Source organism: Canis lupus, chromosome 32 (genome assembly GCF_048164855.1).
Source record: "Canis lupus baileyi chromosome 32, mCanLup2.hap1, whole genome shotgun sequence".
In the NCBI taxonomy this organism is placed as follows: Eukaryota; Metazoa; Chordata; class Mammalia; order Carnivora; family Canidae; genus Canis; species Canis lupus.
Genome location: NC_132869.1, coordinates 35383534 through 35392454, shown reverse-complemented (window position 1 = coordinate 35392454; position 8921 = coordinate 35383534). Strand labels below are relative to the sequence as shown.

Here is an 8921-nt window from a genome sequence, read left to right as displayed (position 1 = left end):
GTCAGAAGAAAGGGCAAGGATTCACACTAAGCTGAGTGAACAGGAGTGAGTGAGTCTATGCATGCACGCTGCCCCTTACTAATGACATAGCTGCAAGCAGACCCAAAGCATTGAAGGCCTCTGGGCGACAACAGTCCTCTGATAGCTAAGAAAAGGAGGGGTAGGGGAGAAAAGGAAGAAAAGGAAGCTACTACAACAAAAACTTGATCCAAAAATGTTATCATAGTGAAGAAACAGTCCCTGCAGGAGCTTTTAAAAGAGGACCCATTTTCACTTTTTAAGAAGCCTTATTCATCCCGAAATTAGTTAATTAGTCAATTAATAGTTGCGAAATTGAGACAACCAAAGAAGAGTAAGGAAGTGGTTATACATTATTTTTTTAAGATTTATTTATTTTAGAATGAGAGAGAGAGCGCAAGCCAGAGGGGCATTGGGAGAGGGAATCTCCAGTGGACCCCACGACCCCGAGATCAGGACCCCAGCTGAAACCAAGAGTCAGATGCTTAGCAGACTGAGCCGCCCAGGCGCCCTTACATTGCGGGTTTGTTTACCTACCGTGAACTTCCCGCAGGCCCAGGGCCTATTTTAAACAGTTCACATGAAGCAGCTCATCAAAGGTGCTCAGGCCACTCTGAGCAATCCTGCTGTTACCGCTCAAAGAGCCCTGCCGGGCAGCCAGCAGAGTCACCGTCGGACAGGTGGGGAAATAGGTATTCACAAAGCTCCAGGCACAAAAAAAGAGATCTGCGGGAGAGTGAACAGTGTGACCTGGGCTGGGATCCCCAACCCCCTCCGAATGCAAGCTGGGAAAGGGGCAGGATTAGGGGGCATCCCTGAGGTCAGGCATCTGGGATGGATTAGAACTGCTCTAACCACAGCAGGGGCCAAGCCAGAAGAGCAGGGGCTCCAAGCACACGGGGATTAGGAGGCTTGGAAGGAGAGACTCCCTGGGCCACAGCTGACCCCGCCTCTTCCCCAGACCACCCTCTGCGCCGCCCGCAGCAGACCTTCTTTACCTGCCCCTCCCCCACCCCTGGCTTTCTTTACTGGGAGGCAAAGGAGGAAACAGGGAAAACTCATTTACACTGGAGGATTGGGTGGGAGAGTGTGCTTCAAAAGAGATCTTACAAGGTTTAAGTCGGAGCAGGCGCTGCTCAAAGGGCGGGCTCTCCCCCACACCCAGATTCCCTGCAGTCCTGCTCTGTGTCTGGGGCTGTAGGTGCTTCTGGGCCAGGCCTCTGAACCCGGTTCTGGGGAACACCTGCACGCCGGTGCCATTCATCCCCAGGGCTCCCAGCACAAAGGAGGCCATGGCTGCTTCTCCACATCCCTGCTTCGTCCTCCCTTGGTGGTGGTGGTGGGGGGGGGGGGGATTGATACCAATCCCTGGCCCCTCTTATTTCAAATGAGTGACTTATGGAAACACTCAGTGCTCCCAGGCTTTAGCGGAAACACTATAATGTTAGAGAATCCTGAGATCTGATGTCTTCACGGACGTGGTTTCAATATGAAACAGCCCATTTCTTCATTTATCAAAATGTAATGAAGTTGGCTCTGATCCCTCCCACTGGGAGTGGTGGGGAGCTTCACCTCAGACAGGACTGGGGGAACCACTCTGCATCTCCTGAGGTTCTGCAGCCCAGGACATTCAGGGAAGATTGTGAGGACTCAGGCCACCTCAGGTCTCGGAGTGGAGGGAAGACAAGGGCTCTGACGGCCAGCGGCAGGCGGGCCTCCATGGCAGCCCTGAGATGGCCAACCAGTGGGTCCTCTCTGGCACCCACAGACTCCTCCTTGCCTTTAGTGTGTCTGTCCCTTTGGAGTCTCTGGGGGCATCCATCCAGCTCATCTCCAGCTTCATGTCACGTCCAATTCACCACCTCCCTGCTCATCCCCGCTCTCCTCCCCCTTCCTCCACGCTGGGTCTTCAGGGTTCAGGGGCAAGTTTTGCATAGTTTAGCAGGTTGCAGACCCTAGGGCCACAGAGGCCCCTTTGGACTGTTCTTGGGATCTTCTATGCCCCCCAAGGACGACCAGAATTCTCCACCCTTCTAAAATAGAAAACAGGAGCACTTGGGTGGCTCAGTTGGTTGGGCAGCTGCCTTCACCTGGGGTCATCATCCTGGGGTCCTGGGATTGAGCCCTGTATCAGGCTCCCTGCTTAGCAGGAAGTCTGTTTCTCCCTCTCCCTGCTTTCTCGGTCTCGCTCAAATAAATAATCTTAAAAAAATAAAATGGAAAACAAAAAGTTGAATTTTTATATCTTGCTAATTATAGTCTCAAAAAAAGTCCTTCAGTTACCCAGTTACCAAATAAATAAATAAATAAATAAATAAATAAATAAATAAATAAATCGCAGCATGTCAAAGCTGAGAGAGATGTTAAAGATCACATCTAGGGCAGTTTCATCACTTTGCAGAAGATAAAACAGGACCAGAGAGGTCCAGGGAGCTGGGCAAGGTCACAAAGACAGACGCAGGAAGGAATGGAAGCTAGAACTCAGATATCCCTCCTCTCTGCCACCACTGCTCAGTAAGAAAAACAGACAAAAACAACAACAATAACAACAAAAACCTACCCCTGGCTCAAAATAACACATGCTCGTGTAGCCAGAAATGGTGAAGAACCAGGTCCATCTCCTGCTGGTTTTTGCAATAAGGCAGTTATGAACTCATGAGATGTACCTGTCACCGTGACACGTGGGCGCATCGACTGTGACGAAAAGGCTCTTCTTCTAAATAAATGAATAAAAAACGTGGATGCTAATTGAAGATTAGCATCATCTCCCATCAATGCTAATACGCTTTTTGGTTATTTGCAATTCCCTTTTGTAAATCCGAGGGAAACGTCATTGCCCAAATTAGCTCTTTTTCCGCTCAATAAAGGCCATATTAGCATTCCGAGGTTTGCGTTTGCTTACTGCTCATTTAGAGAGAGGTCAGATGAGAAGTTGGGCAGCCTGCACCTGATTTCCATTTCACTGAAGACAGGTGCGGGGAGGGGCTCCAAAGTCCCCAAAGGGGGTGCTCCCTGGCTGGGGCTGGAGTCAGGCTCACCCGTGCTGAGCCAGAGCAGGGCCCGGGAGCACCAGCCACCTCCACAGCGGCCTCACCTGCCTCAAGGGCTTTGCCCAGGTCGGCAAAACTGACTCAGGTGGCTCCAGGTCATCCCCTGCCTGGCTGCGTGCAGATCAGGTGACAGCTCCACTGTCCCCTCCTGTCCTGCCCACCTCCAACCCCCAGTCTCTGTGCCCCGGGTTCTTCCTTTCCAGTCCATCTCAGCAGCTCGTCTTTGCTTTAGGCCTGGCTCGCCTGCTGGAACCCAAGCGCCCTGGCCACGGTGACCCCGACCTCCCCAGCTTCGCCCTGCGGCCCCGGCGCTGACGTCACAGGCGCTTGGCATCTGGCCGAGGCCTGAAGGCAGGAAGGGAAGGCTGAGCCGATAAGGCCTCGGGCGCATTGTCTGGGTTAGAGACGGGGAGGGGCACGCCCGGCCCGGCCCCAAAGCCTTCCTTTCTCCAGCTGCACGGTGAAGAGGGAAGTGGTCGGTTTTTGAAACCAGGCTCGCCTCCAAGACCCCAACTTCTTTTCACAGCTGGCGGGATAGTGTTGGCCTTGATTCACCCACCGGAGCTTGCTTTCTAACCTGCGAGTTAAGGGGGAGGGCGGGGCGGGTTAGGAGCCCGGCCGGGGGCGCCCGGCCACCCGCACTGGAGCATCCCGGCGGCGGGGAGCTCCGCGCAGGCGCGTCCGCGGAGGAGCCCTGCGCGCGACCCCGGGGGGAGGGGCCCAGCCGGCAGGTGCGGAGCGAGCGCGCGGGCTGCGCGCACCACGTGACCGACTTCGGGAGCGCGCTGGGGTCGGGCGGGCCGAGGGCCAATTTCCCATGGTCCCTTCATTTGCATACACGACGTTGGCCGGTTGGGGAAGCCATTAGGATTAATCCGGCCGCGATCACAGAAATGCAACGACTATATGTACAACATACAAGAGGTCATAACTAGGCATGGACAGTTGGGGATTTTGAAAAGCGCGCAGCAGAGTCGCCATAAGCGTAAAAGTCTCGGCATATTAGAGTTTATATAGTCCTTGGGAAAGCGTGTAGTTCGTGCTCGCTTCGGCAGCACATATACTAAAATTGGAACGATACAGAGAAGATTAGCATGGCCCCTGCGCAAGGATGACACGCAAATTCGTGAAGCGTTCCATATTTTGGTGCCGGCCCCTTTGCTTGCAAACACCTTTCACCTGCAAGGGTTTAACTTTTTTTTCCGCACAAAGGAAACTGCAGACGCGGGAGACAGACTAAGAGGAGGTGGGGTCGAGTCCGGCGCCCTCTCGGCCCTGCACAAACGCCAGGCCCCAGGCTTGGATCTCTCTGCCCTGGGGCCCCTGCTCCCCCCTGCACCACCCGGAGTCCCGCGGTCACTAACACCCTTTAGGACGTGGCTCTGCCAAAGTGGACCCACTTCAGGTCCCAACCGTAGCAGGACCCTAGTGCTACGATAGACCCAAGGGGACTGCAGCAGGAACGAGCACCAGGACTCCCTCCTCATGCTGCCTCTGAGCCTTAAAAAAAAAAAAAAAAAAAAGATAATCCCAACTCCTTACTGAGCATCTATCATGTCCAGGGGCTTCCAGTATCTCATTTGGGTATTGCAGACAGCCCTGCCCTGTACTATTGTCACCACTTTACAGAAGACCCTGGGGGGTAAAGCCCCCGGGTCACGATCGTGCAACTAGTAAGTGGCTGCAGCGAGGCCCTGCGCAGGCCCTGGAAAGGAAAGGCCCTTGCATCCCCGGTGGTGGATGCAAAAAAAAGCACCGTCCTACTTAGTAAAATGGGAAGGGGGCCCAGTCCAGGAAAGTTCAGATTTGCAGCGCCGACTTCATCAATGCGTTTTTGAAACACCCGTTTCTTTCCAGTTGGAAAATGTTGGTGCGCGTGCTTTGCTGGTGCCTGAGCACACGCGTGGAAGGCCCAGCGGTGCCCGCAGCCGCCCGGGGGAGCCCCTGGTCGCCTCCAGGGCCCCAGGGCAGCGGCGGGGCCTCTCCCAGGCGCTGCGAGCTGCCAAGCAGCGTTCCATCACGGATCCATTTCTGTTCCCTTAGTGGAGGTGAAATGATCCTCTCCAGGTAACAGCCGAGAAGGGGGGGTCCGTGGGACCTCTCATTGCACCTTGTCTGCTCAGGGGCTCCAGTGCATGGAGTTGGGAGACAAGCTTTGGTTTCCCTTTCCTCTCCCTCCTCCCCCCCCGCCCCCATATGCCTGGTTCTTAGGAAGAACTTGGGTCATTGGGTGAGTAGTTCTCAAAGTCCCCTTCTGGGATGCCAAACAAGGAAAGGACCAATGTTGGTGTGACTCTCTCTCTCCTTTTAAGGAAACTTGTCATTCTTCTTGGTATGACCCATTGTCTTGGAGCAGAGAGGAGGAAACACGGGCAATTCTTAGTCCTGGAAAAGCCGGAGTCTTGGCTGACTTTCCTGGCTCTGCACTGTTCTGTGAGGTTGGGTACCCTCTCCGGCCTCCTGTTATTGTTATAGATGAGGAGGCTGAGGCACAGAGAGATCCCACAACTTACCCAATGTCACACAAGTAGTAAATGGTAAATGGCAGAGAAGGGATTGAGACCCAGGAAATCTGGCTAGAGAGCTTGTGCTCCTAAACCAACACTAGGCCACCTTTGAAGGCAGAGAGTGGGAGATAAAGCAATTTAGAATTAATGGAAAGAGCCTATGGGTCCAGTCCCGCTCTTGCTGGTGTTCTGAATTCAAGGATCCTTTTGCAAAGGATTGAGGCTACACTTTAGATGTAGCTGGGACTAGGTGGACAGGTACATGCGTGGTGAACTTGAAAATGTGAAGGAGTGAAGCAGTGTGTGTTTGGGACACAACTGGAAGAGGAAGGAAGTTTTCCTAGGCTCACAGTCTCTTACCAGACACCTGCCCCCCCCATGCAAATAATCCTATTGATGAAGGATCATCTGAGCAGCAAACTTGTGCTTTATTAATATTATGCAAATGAGCTAACTGCCTCCCAATAGCTGTTGTCCAGAAGCACCTAGGGACTCCTCCCCCCAGGCGTTTCCAGCAGCCAGATGAGCCACAAAGTTGGAACGCCTTCATTTAGATACCTTTAAGCTACTGTGATACACTGGGACCTGTGTTGGAGATCACAAGGAAGAGCAAGATGTGTCCCTGGTTACCAGGATACTTACAGTCCTATGGGAAACACACACACACACACACACACACACACACACACACACACCAAGGATAACCCGGAGAGGTGAACACCCCCTTAGTTTTATGAACCAAGTGCCACAGGAATGCAGAGGGATTAGTCCCAGGAATCCAGAGGTCTTGCAGCTGTGTTTTATCTGGTTTTGTTTGGCCGACAGGTTACCCAGATTTGCAGGATAAATAGAGGCAGGGATAGTCTGGGGGAGGGGGGGGCGCTGTGAAAAATCAAACCGCTGGATGTGGTCCCCACCAAGGCCTACAGCTTCACTCAGTTTCTCACCTTGGATTTGCTGGGATAGGTGAGGATATAGACCAGTTCACTACATCCCTTAACTAGTAGTGGTGAGTTCCTCTGCTGAAAAAAGAGAGTCTGAGGTTGAGGGGGCATGTTTGCCTGGTTCTTTATCTCCAGACCCTGGACTCCAGAGCAGCACCTCCTGTGGTTCCCTCCTGAAGCCAGGAGTGTGAAACCAAACACCTCGACGGAACACCCAGGAGGCGTTCTGTGCTCCACAGACCTCTAGCAATTCCCCAAACCCCACCTTTTCTCCCTAAGACAAGGCTCCTTAGTCTGGGGGGCCCTCGGACGTTGGCTGTAATACCTAAATTGCGTCGCGAGGTGGCAACGTTGTGGCGAGAAACAGACTTTTAAAAAATCCTGCGGGTTTTTTTTTTTTTTTTCAAAGCATATTTTCCCTATTAATGTTTCATTTAACTTAATTAGAATCTGGTAAACTAATTAAAGTAGCTACGAGCCCCGCAATCAGCAATAATTCGTATAATTATTGATAATTACATCCATACCAATCGTTTGGTTATTAACATTTGGGGGAGAACAAACCACTTCAGAAGGGACGAGGAACCCAGGAGGGTTTTTGCGACAAAGCTTTCTGGGTCGGATCCGCCTACACCTTCAATCTGCAGAGACTCCGGCCCCGGATGGGGTGCCCTTTCCGGCGAGCCCCAGCTGTCTAGGGCTTTTTTTCCCCCCTCCACTTCGGGGGGAATTCGGAAAGGGAAGGTGAAAAGGAGTATTTGGAGGCTCCTGCGTACGGGCCTGGGTGGTAACTGTAATTCTCATTTTACTGGGAAGGGAGAGCGTGGTCACCCTGGGGGGCCAACACCTGCGCTGCTGGGCGCATCCGAGCACCTCCCGGCCCTGGCACGCCCCAGGATGCAAGTCACTTCCTCTGGAGACCTCAGTTTCCCCGTGGGCACAGCGGGGACCTGATCTGGTGGGTTCCACCCAAAGGGAACATTCCGGCGCCCTGGAGGGTTCCTGCTGGAGATCGCGTCTCCCGAGGTGGCTTCTTCCCAGGGCGACACCTCGCAGCGCCACTATGTCTGTCCTGTCCTCTCTAGGACTAGCCCTCGGCACATCCTGGGCCTGGCGGGGGGCTCCGGGGACCCGCTCCCCGCCTCCTCCGCGCGCACCGGCTCGCCGCCGGCCCCGGGGGCCCCCCAGACGTCCCCCCAGACTTCCTGGGGGGGCGTCTGGGACCGGAGGCGGGGACCCGAGAAGCGCACGCACGGGGGTCCCCGGGATGTCGGAGCGCAGCGGCGTCGGGGCTGGTCCCGCGCGCCCGGGGTGGTGGGGGGTGGGTGGGGGGAGGCCCGAGTGCAATTTTATTCTTCCTAGAAGAATAAAGGGAGAGACACAGCACCCTTGCTAGTCAGCCCAGGAGGTGAACCTGGGAGCCAGGGCTGAATGATCCCCCAGCACGGTGCGCTTTGCAGCTCCAAGCACGCTCCCCGCGCCCCCCTCCCAAAAAGCGCGCTGCAGTTTGCATCCTTTATCCGTAGCCTACCCGGCAGGTGCGCTGGGGAAACTGAGGCCGATGGGGGCCCTGCAGCAAGGTGAGGCCTCATCAGCTGGGCCAGGATGCCATCCATCCCTGTCACACCCTGACACCCCCTCATCCCAGCAGTCGAGACCACCTGACTTCAGCGTAGACGGGCCTCACCTGGCTCCAGGTCCCCACACCCTTTGGGACGGAAATGGACAGAACAGTAAAAACTGCCAGGGCCCGCCCCGCACGGGAAGAGGAGGCCAGGCCCGAGGACATCTGTGCCCCAACGCGGAGTCACGCCCTGTCCTTCTAGGCCTGCCCTTCTAGGCCTCCCGACGTACCTCCCCCCGCCCCAGCGCATCCGGCTGGGCCCGCAGCGCCCGCGCCTCCAGGCAGTTCCGGGTGAACCCGGCTTCGCGGCAGGGGGCAAGGCGCCGTGCAATCCCTCGGGAGGCTGCGTCCTGCCCCCCGAGAGCGCCGGGGGTTACTCCCGCAGTGGGGCAGGCTTGGGAGTGGGCCTGAGCAAACCCTGGCGCTTGCAGAGCTCCAGGGAGGAGTGGGGGACCCTGCCACCCAGGAGCCCGCCTTGTCCTCTTACCCCGGGCCGAGAGGCTCAGGGGAGAGCCCCAAAAGTAGGGAGAGCGTGGCCTGTGGGGCCAACTCGGTGTGTCTGAATGACTGGGAGGGAGGTCGAGGCACTCGCTGCTGCCCTACCGAGCAGGGCGACTCCCAGCCCCTGCGCCCCAGAACCCGCACCTGCGGCCTTCCAGCTGCACCTGTTGCGCATCGCTCAGCCCACCCCCGCCCACCAACCTCCGCAGCCCCAGGAAGTGACAGATTTCTTTCTTTTTCTTTTTTTTTTTTTATTAAAAACAAAACAAAAGTCACG

At 55.3% G+C, this 8921-nt stretch overlaps 1 non-coding gene across 1 annotated transcript; it reads left to right on the top strand.

The window, feature by feature from the left end:
* The first annotated feature begins 4107 nt into the window (after positions 1-4107).
* LOC140623381 (U6 spliceosomal RNA) lies at positions 4108-4214 on the top strand. The gene has a single exon (XR_012023004.1). It is a non-coding gene; the product is annotated as a U6 spliceosomal RNA (small nuclear RNA).
* The last annotated feature ends 4707 nt before the right edge of the window (positions 4215-8921 follow it).